Source organism: Oryctolagus cuniculus, chromosome 7 (genome assembly GCF_051225735.1).
Source record: "Oryctolagus cuniculus isolate XC-2025 breed Fujian yellow rabbit chromosome 7, ASM5122573v1, whole genome shotgun sequence".
NCBI lineage: Eukaryota > Metazoa > Chordata > Mammalia > Lagomorpha > Leporidae > Oryctolagus > Oryctolagus cuniculus.
The window spans coordinates 159456042-159473980 of NC_142873.1; the positions used below are offsets into that span (position 1 = coordinate 159456042).

Here is a 17939-nt window from a genome sequence, read left to right on the forward strand (position 1 = left end):
AGCACCCACCGTGTGCAGAACAGGCCCCCCCCCCTTTTAGGGAAATCTTCGTCACCTCACCCTTCACCCCTCCTTGGTCAGGTCTTTGTCGCTATAATGAAATATAGTGGCGCTGTAACTTAGGACTTTGTCACTATAGTGAAACATAGTGACACAATAACTTAGGGCTTTGTCACTGTAATGAAATATAGTGGCACTATAACTTAGGTCTTTGTTGCTATAATGAAATATAGTGACGCTGTAACTTAGGGCTTTGTCACTATAGTGAAATACAGTGACACTATAACTCAGGGCTTTGTCACTATAATGAAATACCTGAGGCAACTAACCATGAAGAGAAAAAGGTTTACTCAGCTCACAGTCCAGGAGGAGGTGGCCCACGGCTGTGCCCTAGGGACAGTGGAGGGTGTGCAGCAGCCATGGGGAGGGGCGCAGGGGGGCCTGGGCGAGCCCCTCACCCAGAATTACCTTCCTCTCCGTGCGTCCTGGATGCCACCGTTGGATCGTGTGCCACCGACCTGTGACTTTGGGGCTTCAGTGTGTGTGTTGGGGCCACGCTCTGGTTAAACCCCAGCGGCCCCTCCCCCCAGACTTCGAGATTTGCGGTCTCAGGTGGCAGCCGCTCGCCCCCGGGAGTCGGGGCAGAGTCTCGGGCAGCAGACACGGCCTCAGGAGAATGTGCGTGGCAGACACGGCCCGGGGACGGCCAGGGTGCTGGGTCCGAGCCGGACTTCCTTTACAGCACTCCCTTGAATCCAGTAGGCGCCAACTTCATGCCGGGATTGTTCCTGGGGCTCTGCGGGGTTACGGTCTGGCTCTCCCCATTCCAGGGACCCAGAGGCCCGCCCAGGCCTTCCTCAGAACCTGCCCTCCAGGTGGCTGTGCCTTGAAGGGATGAAGTCTGAGACCCAGGTGTGGTGGACAGGGTCTTTGAACTCGACCCCAGAGTCTCCCATCCTCATGCCCCGCCACGCTCAGGCTCACACACACACTGCTGAAAGAGGCAGAGAATCACGGCCCCCGAAGATGCCCATGTCCTTACCCAGAGCCTGCAGGACATCACACCTTCCCGGCAGAGGGGTTTTGCAGGGTGATGGCGGGGAGGGGTTGGGAGAGAAGTGTGAGAGGCAGGAGGTGGCACAGCAGGTGCGAGGCCAGGGGCTTCCAGAGGCTGGAAAGGGCCAGGCAATGGGTTCCCTCCTGCAGCCACCGCTGGGTTGTTGGTTCTGCTGTGGCTCAAAGGCCGGGGTGTTCAAGGCTCGCCCAGGGTGGTGCTCCGGGGAGAGGGCAGAGACCTGCTCCAGCGTTGGTGTTTCAAAGGCGGGCCTGGCGGAGGGCCTGTCCTTGGAGGCATGGCCGGAGAGGGTTGTGCCAGCAGAGTCCAGCCCAGTTGCTTTCTCTCTGCTTCCTGACTCCCTGTGGGCACCTCCCTCGGCATTTGTTCTGCCTTCTGCTGTCCCCCGACGCCAGAGAGCAATGGGGCCATCGATCTTGGACTGTGAACCTCCAACACCACGCTCTAGACTCCACCTCGTTCCTTTCTGAGTAGCTCCTCCCAGGTTAATGGCTGCAACACCCAAAGAACCGGTTCCCGCCCATCCCCACCTTGTTTTCCCTCTCTGGATTTAATGAGTTTACAACCCCAAATTAGTCATTTTACATTGAAGAAATAAAACTCTGTTAAAAGAATACAAAGAGTGGGCCAGCACCACGGCTCACTGGGCTAATCCTCCGCCTGCCACACCGGCACCCCAGGTTCTAGACCCAGTTGGGGCGCCGGATTCTGTCCTGGTTGCCCCTCTTCCAGTCCAGCTCTCTGCTGTGGCCCGGGAAGGCAGTGGAGGATGGCCCAGGTACTTGGGCCCTGCACCTGCATGGGAGACCAGGAGGAAGCACCTGGCTCCTGGCTTCAGATCGGTGCAGCACAGTGGGTGAACCAATGGAAGGAAGACCTTTCTCTCTGTCTCTCTCTCTCACTGTCCAACTCTGCCTGTCAAAAAAAATTACAAAGAGTGAAAGGATTTTAACCAAGTTTACACTTCTTTTTGGTATAATTTTTTTTATTTTTTTTTGACAGGCAGAGTGGACAGTGAGAGAGAGAGACAGAGAGAAAGGTCTTCCTTTGCCGTTGGTTCACCCTCCAATGGCCACCACGGCCGGCGCACCGCGCTGATCCGATGGCAGGAACCAGGTACTTCTCCTGGTCTCCCATGGGGTGCAGGGCCCAAGCACTTGGGCCATCCTCCACTGCACTCCCGGGCCACAGCAGAGAGCTGGCCTGGAAGAGGGGCAACCGGGACAGAATCCGGCGCCCCAACCGGGACTAGAAACCGGTGTGCCGGTGCCACAAGGCGGAGGATTAGCCCAGTGAGCCGCGGCACCGGCCGGTATAATTTTTAACAAGTTGTCTCATCACTTGTTTCCGTGGGCAAAAGCATTTGCAGCTCCCTTTATAATCATGAAACCAAACTTAAGGAAGTACACTGTTGGTAGCGGCCCCGGAGGAAACCGATTTACCTTCTGTTAAAAACTCTACATTAAATAAGAATTATGTAGGGGCTGGCGCTGTGGCTCAGCGGGTTAATGCCCTGGCCTGAAGCGCCGGCATCCCATATGGGCGCTGGTTTGAGTCCCAGCTGCTCCACTTCCGATCCAGCTCTCTGCTATGACCTGGGAAAGCAGCAGAAGATGGCCCAAGTCCTTGGGCCCCTGCACCCACGTGGGAGACTCGGAAGAAGCTCCTGGCTCCTGGCTTCAGATCAGCGTAATTCCGGCTGTTGTGGCCATATAGAGAGTGAATCAGCAGACAGAAGACACCTCTCTCTCTCTCTCTCTCCCCCTCTCTCTGCCTTTCAAATATAAAGAACTAAATCTTTAACAAAATAAGAACTATGTAATAGTGACACTTAACCATCTTCAGTCGTGAGGATCATCACTTATTTTCTAGGTAAGTCCAAGTAAGAGTTAAATCTTTGGAAGGTGAAGCATTCTTTTCTCTTTCTCCTCCTCTCCTCCCCTCTCTTCTTCTTTTTAATGATTTATTTATTCGAAAGGCAGAGTCACAGAGAAAGGTGTTCCATCCGCTGGTTCACTCCCCACCTTGCCATTACGGCCAGGGCTGGGCCTGGCTGAAGCCAGGAACCGGGAGCCCCATCCAGTCTCCCACGTGGGTGGCCGGGGCCTCAGCCTTTGGGCATTCTCAGCCGCTCTCCCAGGCGCATCACTAGTGACCTGGTTGGGAAGTGGGGCCGCTGGGCTTGGGTCCCCGCGCGTACAGGACGCCGGCATCACAGGTGGCGGCTCGATGCTCCGCACTGCGCCGGCCCCAGTGTTCTTACTCTAGCTTTACGAGACTTTTGTTTTCTGGTGCTCAGAAACACGTGAGCAGTTTTAGAGCAAAAGCCGTTAGAGTGTAGAAAGCTAAAACTGCACTGCCGACTTCAGACTTCCAGAGAAGTTCTCAATGCGATAGCCTCCTCTCCCCGGTCCCCTGCCCGAGTCTGGTGTGGTTTCTTACGAAACTGGTCAAGAGTAGGAAGATGTCCAGGCAGATGTGGATTTCAGACAGCAGCAAGAGCAGCAAAGCCCAGCGAATGACTTTGGGTCACGGGAGACAGGTGCACACTCACCCAGTCAGCAGCGCCGTCCCTCACCTGTGCCTTCATCCACCTGGCGTGCCCTTCACTGGGCTCCTAGCTGTCCAACTCAGGATTCAGGCCAGGTGCCCACGATGTCTTCCTTGGCTCTGCACCACCGTGGCTATCTGTCTGTCCCTGCCCTGCCCCTCAGTCGGGCTAACGCCTCTCTCCCTCTCTCCATTGCACAGGTGTGTGGGATGCATTGAGCGTCTGCTGGGGGCTGTGTGGGAGCCAACAGCCCGGCCCTCTCCGAGTGTTGGTTCCGGCGGGGTGACAGCGGAGCCACAGAAGGCATGATCTGCACCTTGCACACCGGGGTCTCCCCAGCGCCTGGCAGCCTAGATGTGTGCGGAGTCTGTGGACGGTACAGTGAGTGTGGGCCCGGGCACCCACAGACCTGGGCATCACCCTCACGCATACCCCTACAGGTGCCACTCTGAAGGACGCCCAGACTTTGAGTCTCAAGGCTGCTGAGTCAGCCAGAGTGTGTTTTGCTGACTCAGAGTCCCCTGGCCCCGCCCACATTGGCCAAGCTCTTGCTCAGCCGGCACTGAGGGCCGGCTCTGGGCTGGGGGCACACGCGGCTCAATCCGAGTCCCGGCTCTTCGTGCGTCCATTCCAAGCTGTGCTCCCCCTACCTCCGAGCCCGATGGTGCTCAATTTGGGGTGACGCTGCCCTCCTCCTCCTCCCCCCCAGGGGACATTTTGCAAACTCGGGAGGCATTTTTGGTTGTCGTAATCTGACATCTAGTTTCTGCTCACCACCCTCCATTGCTCAGGTTAGCCTCCCCTCTCCCAGCAAAAGCAAGAATGGCCCGGCCCCGTGTGTCCCCACTCCCGGGGTGGACAGAGCCTGATGCCCAGCCCCAAGCTCTGAAACTCTCTTGGCCGCGGCCTCCTAGGGTTTGGGCTCTGGAGGCTTGGCCCCTGTTTTTAGAGCAGGACGGGCAGATGTCCTGTACCGCGTCACAGTGGAGCCTGCACAAGGGACTTCTGCCACTGCCTTAGCTTCTGGTGGCGTCTCCGTGCCGGGGGTGTGATGTCCGAGGCCAGACCAGACTGGCGGAAAAGCGTGTGCATGTTTGCCAGACACCTCTGGGGCCCTGTCCCTGCTGCTGTCAGCCCAACTCCAGCGGCTGGCGCAAGACCGTCCCGGCCCCCAGCCCTGCGGGGCTCCAGGCTCGGCGTCCTGATCGGTGACATGGGCGCACAGCTGTCGGGGAGAGAGACAGCCTTCACGAGCTGGTCGGAGCTGCTCAGGAGAGCTGGTTGCTAGATGTTCAAGAGTCTTTGGAGTCGGTTGTCAAAGGTGGACTCTGACAGCTAACAGTCAAATCCATTATATGAAAAGCAAGGGAGGCATTGAGCCTGGCAGCTCCGTTGGTGGTTGGGGTGCCAGGGTGTGACACGGCCTCCAGCTTCCTGCTCATGTGGACCCTACAAGGAGCAGGGGATGGCTTAAGTCATTGATTCCTGCCATTCATTCAGGAGGTCTGGATTGAGTTCCCAGCTCCTGGTTTGGCACTCAGGCCCAGCCCCAGCTGTTGGGCATTTGGGGGTGGGGAGTAAACCAGTGAGTGGGAGCTCTCCCATCTGTCCGTCTGCCTGCCAGACAAATAAGACAAAAAGCAAAGCTAAGAATCCTCGAGCCACCACTTCCCGGTTCTTTGATCTCACCCTGCTGTGGTCTGTGCTCTGAGGTGGCTGATGGATTGATGCCATTCCATGATGGCGGCCCGGAGCGTCTCCTCTGGACTCCTTGTCGGTGAGATCACTTTGGTCCCTTGATGTCAGCCGGGCGGGGCGTATTGACAGTGTGAAAATTGATAAGCGCTTCAAGTTGGGGCTTGCTTTATTGTGTTGCTGATCTTCTGGATTTAAGAAACTGAAAGAGAAACAGATGCAGGTCAACCTTGACAGTGATTTATGTCTCCAGGCATTGCATCTTTTTTTTTTTAAGGTTTATTTATTTATTTGAAAGGCAGAGTTACAGAGTGGCAGAGGCAGAGAGAGAGAGAGAAAGAGAGAGGTCAGTCAGTCTTCCTTCCGCTGGTTCACTCCCCAGATGGCCACAATGGCTGGAGTTGGGCTGATCTGAAGCCAGGAGCCAGGAGTTTCTTCTGGGTCTCCCACGTGGGTGCAGAGGCCAAAGGACTTGAGCCATCTTCTACTGCCTTCCCAGGCCATAACAGAGAGCTGGATTGAAAGTAGAGCAGCCAGGACTTGAATTGGCACCCTATGGGATGCCGGCACTACAGGAGGTGGCTTTACCTGCTATGCCACAGCACTGGCCCCAGCATTGCATCTTAAACTGCACAAAAGACAAGGAAATATTCTTTCAACATTCAACCACTGTTCCCCAGTGAAGCAAAAGTCTAAGTTGAGGTGTATGAAGATGCTTCAAAAAGCTTGTGGAGAATGGAGTGAAAAGGTAAGTCTATTTGGGAGTGAAAAAAAAACGAAACCATAGTTGAAAGCCACACCCAGTTTTCCCCACACATTTTCTGTGAACTTGCAAAGCCCTCTTGTGCATCCTTCTCGTTTCACTCTCCCTTCCTCATGAGTACAAATGGAGAGGTCACTGCACCTGCTGGGCTGGATGGTCACCAGGCTCCCATTCACGGTGGGATCTGGGCTGCATTTAGGGACACGCGTTTAGGAACGCACCTCCCCCAGAGAGCTGGCATGAAACAGTGGCCAGCTTGGCACAGCGTGGGGCCGTGGGTGTGCGGAATCCCAGCCCGGAGGCAGCGCTCCCCAGCCTCGGCTCAGCCCATGGCCCTGTGGCTGGAGCTCTGGGAAACGTGGCGCGGTAGAGCTGAGATGGGAACGGGCTCCTGTGATCATGGCTTGGGCATCCTGGGAGTGGCATGGCTCACCCATGTCCTGGCAGCCCAAGGAGGGGACCACCTGGTTTGAGCAGACCCAGTTCTCACCTGCCTTGGGAGATGGCCCAGGAACTCCAAGGTAGCTTGGATTGAACAGGTTGGAAGGGCAGGGACAGGACCTGGGTGGCCACTTGGGGGTTGGTGGAGGGTGGCCTTGAGGGGCATACTCAGAGCGAGTCCAGTTTAGCGGGAAGAATATGGGGCACTGAGTCGTTTGCCCTGAATCATTCATTCATTCATTCAAACAGCCTTCAGAAAGCATCCAGACCGTGCCACCACAGGCTGGTGCTACCATCGTTATTTTTCTTGATAAATGGTCTTTATAGTTTTTATCTTTACTGATCATTTATGGATATTGGAGCTTATCATAAACACTATGTTCCAGGTCCTGCTCTGTGAGGGCCTGGGCCTATGGAGCTTATAGTCTAGTGGGAGACATGGGGTTACCAGGGAGTTTCAGCATTAACTGGGTTCTGCACATGTGCTTTGGAGACAGGTGTGCGTGTGCGTGTGTGTGTGTGTGTGTGTGTGTGTGATGAGAGGCTCCCAAGCCAGAACACCCTCACTTCCCACCTCCCAAACAGTCCAGACATATCTGCGATACAGTATAATACGTACAGAGGCAGTGCTGATGCCATGGGATGGTTGGAGGGTGTCCGTGAGGGTTTTGGGAGAAAGGCAGAGTGGAGAGAAAGCGTTCTAGGCAGGAGGTACAGGGCCTGGACGCTCGAGGGTGTGGCTGGCATGAGTGATGGGGTGGGGAGTGCGGGTGGCACTGACCACAGGCAGCAGGGACAGCCGGGCCTGACCTGGAAGACATCAGTGGACCAAAGTAAGTAGGAAACCGGAGCCTTGCCCACCCAGTGACGCTCGGAGGCAGGGCGCTGGCTGAATGTAAACACGCAGGAGACCGGAAGCTCACACCTGCGCTGCCACGGGAGGGATGGAAGATCTCAGATGCCTGAGAATCGGCATGAGCCGGGCAGGAAGTGCTGCACCTGCACCAGGTAGACATTAAGGGGCTGTCCCTCTGCAAAACCAAACCGTGTCCTCCCTGGGGTCACCCGCTTCCTGCCCCGCGGGACTCGCACCGGTGGCTCCGGCTTTGTGTAAAAGATCCCAAGGTTGACGTGCCTGCGGTGTTTCATCCGAATCCCCTTCCTCGTGCCTCCTCCTGGCTGGGATCCCCCACTCTTCTGTAACCCTCCCATCCCCGATCCTGTCCCCGGAGCCAGATTTAGCAAATGACAACAGGGCACTGTAAAATGTGGGTCTCAGATAAACAATGGGGGTTTCTAGTGTCCCCTGGAGCTCTAGGCAATTTGACACCTGCTGTGCCCACCTGAGCTGGTCTGGGGCCTGTGTCCCTCTCTCTCTGCAGCCATCCCAGAGCTGGATGCTTTAGCTGCTGGGCAAGACAGGCTGAACCCCTCCCGAAGGCAGAGTCTGGGGTCAGAACGAGATGTGAGGAGGAGCCAGGATATGGCGGGCACAGGGAGGTGGGTGATCAGGCCAGGCCCCCAGGCAGAGCTGCTCTGAGCAGGATTAGGCCTCAGACCCTCTGCTTTCTCCCCCAAAGAGCAAGCCAGGGCCCTGGGGGCCTCAGAGGGGCTGAGCTCAGGCCCTGACCCTGATGTCTGTAGGTTGTGACCCTGATGTCTGTAGGTTGTAACCCTGGGCCGGCACACGCTCATTCCCTGAGCCCCTGTCCCATCTGTCAAATGAGGGAACCAGAGCTGTACATAGGTGGTTGTGAGGGTCCAGGGACATAGGGCAGTCAGCATGGTGCCTGGTGTGTGCTAGTGCTCTGTAAGCAGAAGGCGTGATCACACACTCACACCTTGTTGCAGATCACACACTCACACCTTGTTGCAGATCACACACTCACATCTTGTTGCAGATCACGCACTCACACCTTGTTGCAGATTAGGTCCTGCACAAATCGCATTGTGTTTTGCTTACTGTTACTTCCCCAGCATCTAGAGCAGTGGCTGGAACACAGTAGGTGCTTAATAATTACACCCTGGTCCCTCCATGGTGCTGCTTAGCCAGACACCCAGTTCGCTTGAGGTTGGCCCATGCCACTCCCACCTGACCCGGCTACCCTGGCGGCCTTCATGAAAATAAACAAGACACGTGGGAACCCAGAAAGCCTGGCTGAAGTGTGTGGCTTCCTTTCAGCCAAGTGCTGGGAAATCAGCCCCGTTCCGTCCTGTGACAGCTCTGAATCCTGACTTGTGTCAAGGGCCTGCTGGGATGAACCCTGGCCTGATCCAGCCCTCTGGGGCCGGCACAGAGGAGCTGGGTCAACCAGTGCAGGCTGAGCAAGGCCGCCGCTGTTGTAATGAGCCCCGCCCTCATGACATCCAGCGAGCCTGGCTGGCATTGCCAGAGGACACAGCAGCCCCGCGGCCCGGGCTGAGACCAGAGTCCCAGCTCCACGGGTATTTGAGCAAATGCACCCTGGTACTGTCCCTAAGATGTCACCCCCCACCCTGGCCCCAAGCCCCAGGCAAGTCTAGTTTATTATTATTATTTATTAATTTATGTATTTGAAAGGGAGAGAGAGAGAGAGAGAGAGAGAGAGAGAGGTCTTCCAGCTGCTGGTTCAATCCCCAAACGGCCACAACAGTCAGGTCCGGGCCAGCTGAAGCCAAGAACCTGGCACTCCACCCGGGTCTCCCGCCTTTTCCCACCCTGAACCTGCCTCTGCCTGAATCTCCTGCCTATGAGAGTGGCCTCTCCGTTCTGTGTCTCACGCCAGAAGCAGGAGTCCAGTCTGCTTGCTGCCCTCCCTCCCCGCGTGCCAGCCACACCAGCCCCTGAGAACCCCAGCCCAGGCCTCCCGGTTTCTCCACACTCACTGTTCTCCCAGCCGCGTGTACCACCGTCACCAACTGCACAGCCTCCTGAGGCCCCTGGGGGTGGCTCAGCTGCCCGCTCCTCAGCCTGCAGGTGCTGCCTGCCCCCACGAGCTCCGGAGTCAATCGCAGGCGTGACCGTGTACCTTCCAAGGTTGCGGCTGGTCTCCTGCATGACCCAGAGTCCGCTTCCCGCTCAGGAATTTTATTCTGATGCAGGACGTTAGATACCGTGCAAGCCGTAACGAAGGTCTCCAGCAGCTCCTGAAGTGGCTGCCATTCACACTTCGCCTTGGCGCCGGCTCCAGCCGAGAATCCCTCCTTGGGTCTGGGTGCACCTTCCCCCAGTCTTTGTTAAGGCTTCGGCAGCACTGACACCAAACCCCGCTCTTGCTCTGTGGGGTGGCTTCAGTGGTCCGCGCCCCACTGACGGCCAGGCCTGGGAGGGCAGGGCTGAGCCTACCCTGGGCTTGCAGGGGTCCCCGACTCCCCAGAGTGCCTTGCGTATAGAAACCATACAACAAATAGGTTTTGAAGTTGGATCCAGAGGTGCTGCAAGGTGGCGGACGAGTGGCGCCGTGGCTAAGCCTGTGCATGGGGCACCTGCCTCCCATTTCGGAGGGTCTGGGTTTCACTCCTGGCTCTGGCTTTCCCCTAATGTACGCTGCGGGAGGCAGCAGGGACTGGTTCAGTGTTTGGGCCCCTGCCCCCCCATGACAGATCTATAGTGAGTTCTGGGCTCCTGGCTTCAGCCTGGCCCAGTCCTGGCCATTGCAGCCATCTGGGGAGTGAACCAGCACATGGAAGCCCTCTCTCTCTTTTCCTTTATGTCCCTTTCAAAGTAAATAAATAAATAAATAAATAAAACATGGATTTTTAAAAAGGGAAGAATGATGACACCAAACCTGTGAGGCCATAACTACCTTCTCTTTTCATGGTGGAATCCTGCAGCCTGGGGCCAGTGCTGTGGCATAGTGGGCTAAGCCCCCGCCCGTGGTGCTGGCATCCTCTATGGGCACTGGTTCAAATCCCAGCTGCTCCTCTTCTGATGCAGCTCCCTGCTTTATGGCCTGGGAAAGCAGAGGAAGGATGGCTGAGACGCTTGTGTGGGAGTCCCCGATGGAGTCCCCAGCTCCTCCTGCCTTTGGATCAGCTCAGCTCCGGCCATCGTGGCCATTCGGGGAGTGAACCCGCAGATGGAAGAGTGCGCTCTCTCTCTCTCTCTCTCTCTCTCTGTCTCCCTCTCTCTGTCTTTAACGCTGCCTCTCAAATAAATAAATAAATAAATAAATCTTTTTTAAAAAATCCTGTAGCCCATGATGGGGTGAGTCGAGGAAATGCTTTGAGCCGTGGAGAGTGGGAGCCACACGGAGGGAGCGGGGGCCTCCCTTTGCCTGGGAGTTGTGTCAGCCTGAGATGCTGTCCCTCATGAATGCAGAGGGACAGGGACCCCCAGGGGGGGCCGCCAGGGGAAGGGCAGGGTCGGCGTGGGCCCCTCCCTCTCTCTGGTCAGGGTCAGGAATCCCCATGAGGCCATAGCGCTCAGACATGGCCGGTGCCTTCCAGATCGTCAGCCCGCAGGCCCCCCCGCTGGCCGGGAACATTGCCACTGGCCGGGGCTGGCGGAGCGGCAGGAAGGCCCAGCGGGCCCTGCGAGACGGAGAGGTCGCAGGAGTCACCAGATTTATTGACACAGCCATGGCTGCTCCTGGGACAGCTGTGAATCAGAGGGATGGCCGGGAACAGCGCTCAGAGGCCAGACTCCCGCCGTCTGACAGCCAGCGCCCTCTTGTCTTCCTGCACCCAGTCCCCGGCACCGGGGCAGGGCCAGGGCTGGGCCTGACAGCCTGGGGCAGGCCTGGGTGCTGGGTTAGGTGTGGGGTTCAGGCCACCTGCGTGGCGCTACAGACAAGCCCCTTCCTTCATGTGCTCAGTACACACATTGAGCACCTGCTGTGTACCCCACGGGGCTCTAGGCCCTGGGATTGGTGGCGCCCCTGCAGCGTGCGAGGCGTCCAGCTGCTGCGCCATTTGGCCCTTGCTTGCTTACAGCGCTCGCCCGGGAACCCATGGGAGGCGAGGGGAGCCGAGGACCAGGCTTTGGGCCGAGAGCACTGCCCTGGGCGGGGCCAGGGCTGCGGGGATCTGTGTTTCTTGTGCTGAAGCAGGTGGGGTACCCCTCACAGGAGGCAGCAAGAGTGAGCCCAGGACGGGTGGAGGTCTGGGCACCGCCACCCACGGGCCACGCGGCCAAGCTGGTGGCTGCCCTCCCCGCCTCCTGGGGCACCCCCTCCTCATTAGAGCTGCGCCCGTTGCTGGGAGACACTGTGCAAAACAGGCCTGGCTTCTCGGCAGTCCTGGCGCAGCCCCCAGCCCCGCGGCCACTACAGGGAGCCCGAGCCCCTAATTAGAACCGGCCGGCCTGGCCCCTGCCCTCCCCTGAGCTGACTCCAGTGGCCATAAAATCCGGGAACTCGTTCCTGTGAGTTCCCCTGGCAGCCGCCTGCGGAGCCGCGTGGTCTCCTGGCCAAGGGTTGGGCAGGTGCCGCAGTGGCCACAGCTTCCTGGGCCACGAGGGACTTTGTGCTGCCCAGGGTGCAGTGCTGGCCCTCGCTGTGGGGTGAAAGGACCCCTGCCAGGGCTGGCCACCTGCCTAGGCCCCCCAGCATCCTCCGCCGGCTCCGGCAAAACCAGGCTGCTCTGCTCAGGCGCTCCCAGGTGGCTCTGGGCTTCCACAGCCCCAGCCTCAGCACAGACACACGCTGTCGCCGTCTTTGCTGCCTGTCCGGGAATTCCTCTACGGTTGGGACGAGTTTTGTCTGTCTCTGCATCCCAGCATCCACCGGGGATGGCACAAGCAGGATTTGGGGAGGTTTGCTGATGGCCGAGTTAGAGCTGCAAGGTCCCTCTTGAGTCACCTGTCCTGGGGGTGGGGGTGGGGAGAGGGGGAGCCCAGCCGTCCTCCAGGAGCCAGTGGAGCCAAAGCTGAACGCCCTCTCCCATGGCCTCCCAGAGGCTGGTACGGTGTGGACCATGGATACCTCGGCCAGTGGACTGGGGCCAACTCCAGATCACACGCCAACTTTGGGCGGTGCCCAGGCTGAAGTTCCCACTTGGAGAAGGGCCCCACGAGTGGGCTGGCCAAGGACCCAGCTCGGACTCTGATGAACCCCAGCTGCCTGACCTCCAACCCTAGGTGCAGAGGGAGCGGCTGGCATGGGGTTTCCTCCCTGCAGAGATGGCGGGGCCCTGGGTTCCTGGCCAGGCACCCAGCAGCTTCCGGCCCCCTTCTGTATCTCAAAAGCCACGTCCATGTACAGGGAGCCACGGTCCCAGCCCCGGCCTGTGTGCAGCGGCTTCTATAGGGCCGGGCCTGAGGCCCGTGTCTTTCCTGAGTCTCAGAGCAGAGTCAGGGCGACTCCACAGCGGGGGCAGGGAGAGGGCTCCTGGGCGCCTGCCTGGGCCTCTGGCTGCAGGATGGGCTGAGACGCTGGGGCAGCTGGCAAACAGGGCTCTGCTTTCCTGCAGCACCAGACGGCAGACACAGCAGCGGCTCACGGTGGGAGGGCAGCACCGTCCCCCAGGTGGTGCATTCGTGGGTGGCCTCAGGCTACAGGCACCGGAAGAGTCTCTACAGCCCCTCCCCAGGTCAGAGCAGCATGGAGACCCCCGTACCGCAGCTCCCCACTGATGGCCAGCGGAGGCCGGCCTGAGTACCTGGGCCCTGCCCCCAACGTGGGAGACTTGGATGGAGTTCTCGTGGCTTTGGCCTAAAACAGCCCCAGCTATTGCAGCCATCTGGAGAGTGAACCAGCCAATGGAAGACCTGTGTGTGTGTGTGTGTGTGTGTGTGTGTCTCCCGCTCTCTGTAATTCTGCCTTTCAAATACACTTATCTTTAAGAAGAAGGGGCTGAGGTTGTGGCGTAGTGGGTTAAGCTGCTGCCTGCGATGCTGGCATCCCGTATGGGTGCCTGTTCAAGTTTCTGCTGCTCCACTTCCGACCCAGCTCCCTGCTAATGTGCCTGGGAAAGCAGTGGAAGGTGGCCCTGCCACCGCATGGAAGACCCACATGAAGCGCCTGGCTCTTGGGTTTGGCCTGGCCTAGACCCAGTCCTGGCTGATGCAGCCATGTGGCGAGTGAACCAGGGGATGGAACACCTCTCTCTCTCCCTCTCTCTAACTCTGACTTTCAAATAATATAAATCTTTAAAAAAAAGAGAAAGAGAAAAAGCTGCAGGTGGGGTGGCAGCCCTCAGGGGTGACTGCTGGGGTCAGTTGGGATTGGGGACCTCAGGTCCTTGTGGGTGGGGCCTGCCTGTGTTCCCAGGGAAGGAGGGAGGGGCAGGGAGAGGAAGCCCTGTCTGGGCCCAGGCTGCAGCTGTATCCTCCTCCTGCCGGCCTTCCCGGCCTCCCTCGCCCGCCCGCCGGCGGCTGGCCCGTCTCTCGTCCTGCCCTCACTGTGACCTGGCAGAGGCTGCGAGGACCCCCCGACCCCCAACCTGCCTCCCAGTCTCCAGCATTCCCAGGTGACTCAGGAGGGCCGAGAGGCATCCTCTTTGCCCCTCCCCACTCCCCACCAGCAGGCGACCAGAATTCCCCACCTCTTCTAGGGACCCCACTAGCCTCGGGGCTCCTCAGGCCTGCAGGGCACAGGGCTCTGAACCTCCCTTCCACTCAGGAAAAGCCTGGTGCATTCCACCAGGGGAAAACCTGGCCTGTCCAGGGGTGTGGCCGGTGCCTTGGCAGGAGGCCCTGCGCCAGTGTGGCACCACTGCAGGGCCCTGGCCAGGGCGCCGCCGAAAGGGTGGCTTCAAGGATGCATCTTTAATCTCGCCCGTCGCTGGCTCACCAAGGCCAGCACAGAGGGCCTGGTCTGGTGTCCATGGCAGGGGACAAGCCCGCAGGAGCCCAGCATCCAGCCCCCAGAGCGGCCAGGTTCACGGCCCTTGCCAAGGGAACACAGCAATGGCCCTGCTACGCCTGGTGACTAAGCTTCAGTCCCCCAGGTCCAGGTCAGCAAGGCTGGGGGAGGCCCTGGCTTCTGTGGGGTGGCCCCCTCTGTGGCGCATGCACTTTGGACAGCTTTTTCCCTTTGGTTTCTTCCTGGGGGTTGCTGAGACCAACCCAGGACACACTAGGCAGGGCCCCAGCTTGTCAACAAGCAGCTCACCAGGGCCCAGACAGCCCAGGGTAGGAGGCCAGGAGTCCGCTGACCATGCAGTGCCAGGTTCCCGCGCTGTGAGTCAGTCCCACGATGCCAGCTCAGGGAAGGGTGACCCTGTCAGGGCTCCGGCCCTTCTCCTCTCCTCCTTCTTTCTTTCTTGAGAGGCAGAGACAGAGAGCCGGCTCCCTCCCTTCTGCTGGTTCACACCCCAAATGCTCACAGTGACAGAGACTGGGCGGGGCTGAAGCTGGGAGCGGGTGGCAGGGACCCGCCCACCTGACCATGCCTGCCGCCTCCCAGGGTCTGCACTGGCTGGACGCTGCAGGTTATCACACCCGAACATCTGCATGTGGACAGTGGGCATCTAGGCTACGAGGCTGGCTGCCTGCCTGCTTTGGAATTTTTTAAAAAGAATTACTTATTTTATTTGAAAGGCATAGTTACAGACAGAGAGGGGGAAAGAAGGAGAGAGAGAGGGAGAGAGAGGTGGAGAGAGAGAGAGGGAGAGAGAGAGAGGAGAGGTCCTCCTTCTGCTGGTCTGCTCCCCAAATGGCCAGGCTGAAGTCAGGAGCCTGGAGCTCCACCAAGGCCTCCCCCGTCGGTGGCAGGGACCCAGGCACTTGGACCGTCCCCTCTGCCCTCCCAGGCGCACTAGCAGGGGGCTGGATAGGAAGTGGGGCAGCTGGGCTTCCACTGTCACTTTGCTCCACTGTGGGTGCCAGTGCCGTAGCGTGCTGTGCGGCAACACGGGCCCCTGGTCTGTGGGAATCCTGAAGCTCCTGCTTTATCGGGACTCTGGCCCTGAGCCTGGGTGGGGGCTGAGGATGCCAGTGCAGCTCCCACCCGGTGCAGCCGGTTCTCCCTCCTGTGCGGTGACCTGCGCGGACACCCTGTCCCCTTGTGTCTGGCCACTGGGCCTCTGCCTTTCCCTCCCTGCTGCTTTTTTTGGAAACTGAGGTCAAAGGTCAGGGGGCAGTCTTCTGACCACAAGGAGGATCTCGCTCACTAGATGGGTCTCTGTGGCGGGCGGGAGTTTGCCGGTAACACCCTGGTCAGCTCTCACCGGGATGTGTGGACAGGATAGCGGGACTGCGGGTGGGGGCCCCTGGCGGAAGGGACTGAACGGAAGTGATTAGGTGAGGGACCTGCAGACAGGAGGGCTCCCCTGGACCATCCGGGGGGGCCCGGTGTCCTCACAAGGGGTCCTACATGAGGGGGCTCAGACAGAGACTGGAAAGGGAGAGTTGGAGAGAGACACAGAGACCGAGGGACAGAGACCAAGGGACACAGAGACCAAGGGACACAGAGACCGAGGGGCACAGAGACCGAGGGGCACAGAGACCGAGGGACACAGAGACCGAGGGGCACAGAGACCGGGGGACACAGAGACCGAGGGACACAGAGACCGAGGGGCACAGAGACCGAGGGGCACAGAGACTGGGGGACACAGAGACCGAGGGGCACAGAGACCGGGGGGCACAGAGACCGGGGGACACAGAGACCGAGGGACACACAGATGGGCAAGGCTGCTGCTTGGGAAATGGAGGCTGGGCCCCTGGAATTTGGAAAATGCCAGGAAACAGAGTCCCCCGGAAGCTCAGGAGCAGCCCCACCAGCCGCACCTCTGGGCTCGCGCGCTGTGTGGTTGGAAGCTGGCGAGTCTGTGGGCGCCGCGGGAACCCGGCCACCATGCCCCCATCCCCACCCCTGCCTTGCCTGGCATCCCCCCCCACCTCATCCTGGCGGCAGCTTGGCTCCTTCCCTTGGGAAACTCCCTCTGTACTCTCAGGCCTGGGCGTGGGTGCAGCCAGCCCCCCCCCCCCAGCTCCCTGGGGGCGCTCAGGCCCAGAAATCTCCGAAGCAGAAGCACAGGTGGCCCCTGGCGTCAACAGGGCCCCACTGAGGGACAGGACTGAACACCGCGGGCACACGCGAGCCGGTGCTCCCTCAAGGTTGCTAAGCATCTTGAACCCAGCCCAGCGGGCACCACTGCACCCCCACCATGTGAGTGTGCGTCCAGATGGGACCGTGCAGGGACCCTGTGCAGGGAGAGAGGTGACAGGTGCTCCCCGCCAGTCCCCACCCAGCCCCGAGCAAGACAATCCTGAACTTGGTCCTGAACTTCTCTGATCCATGGACCAAGGACCTCCGTCTTGTTTAAGTCAGTTTGATGCAGGATTCTGTCGTTTGCAACCCCAGGAGCCCTAGAGGAAGTCACTCCCGGTTGCGGCAGGGGGTGACCTCCAGCGGTGCCTCCGCTGACGTCATTTTCACCACAGCCACGTCGGTGACGCTGGGGAGGACTGTGCACCATTTACTGAGCTGCTCCCCCCACAATCTCATTTTGGGAGCATCCATGAAAATCCGCGAGTGCTCCCTGCACGAGTGTCTTCCATGTGTTATGAGCTTTGCACGGGAGGAAAAATGGAAACCCACAACTCTGGAGGCCTGAGATTTGGGAAACGTGGCATCTTGCCCTGGGACTTTGTGGTCAGGAAATGCGCGTGGCCTCGCTCCCAGGCACTGGCTTGGCGGAAGCCCCTCCAGCTGGCCAGCATGGGGTGCTGGGACGGTCTCCCGGAGTCCCAGGTTGGAGAGGGGTGAGGGGCTTTGTGTTCGGCACTGGATGGAGGAGATGGCAAAAGACAGAAGCAAAATTCTTGCAGCTCCTCCAGCTTTGTCCTCCCCCAGGTCAGCTCGGACCTCAGCTGTCCCCGGCAAGGGGAGCCCTCTTTTCTCACGTCTGCGACAGAGGGGTATGAACACGGGTCAGAACGCACAGGATGGGCCTCTGCGAAGTCTCAGGAACCAACATGTGACAAGGGATGGGGGGAGGAGCCCAGGATGCCAGCGTGCTCATTGTCACCCCAACCTGGTGACGGGGCAGGCAAGGGAGGTGCCCCTGAGGTCCCAGCTCAGCAGGGCCAGAGTCCCCGGCCTCCCTGGGACGTCTGGCCAGTTGGCATCACAGCAGTAACCCCAGGTTGAGTTTGTTGTCCCCAAAATGCTTGGGACCAGAAGTGTTCAGGAGTCAGGTTTTGGGATTAGAGACGCCCACCTTGCCTTCGCTGTCAACTCGCTCTCACTCTACATCCCCGCTGCTTCCTGCCCCAGAGGCTGAGCTGTATGGACCACGCCAGCGGCTCCCCCACCTCCACCTTCTGGCTGGGGAGCCCCACAGCCAGCTAGAGAGAGGGAGGAGGCTGGGACGGGGGATGACTTCTAGGCCTGTGTTTCTCTCCTGGAGCTGCTGACACCAATGACCACAAACAGGGTGGCTGTCAGCTCTGGGCCCAGGTGTCTCAAACCAAGGTGCCAGGGGGCCAAGGACGCTCCGTGGCTCTTGGGGGGCATGTGTCCTCACCTCTCCTGGCTCCTGGTGGCTCT

General features: G+C 59.3%; 1 long non-coding RNA gene across 1 annotated transcript; it reads right to left on the reverse strand.

Moving 5' to 3' along the window:
• Positions 1–5603: 5603 nt before the first annotated feature.
• Positions 5604–14743, reverse strand: LOC149125846 (uncharacterized). The gene is made up of 3 exons (XR_016236784.1): positions 14559–14743; positions 10311–10457; positions 5604–5949 (listed from the first exon to the last, which is right to left on the reverse strand). It is a non-coding gene; the product is annotated as an uncharacterized LOC149125846 (long non-coding RNA).
• Positions 14744–17939: the final 3196 nt, after the last annotated feature.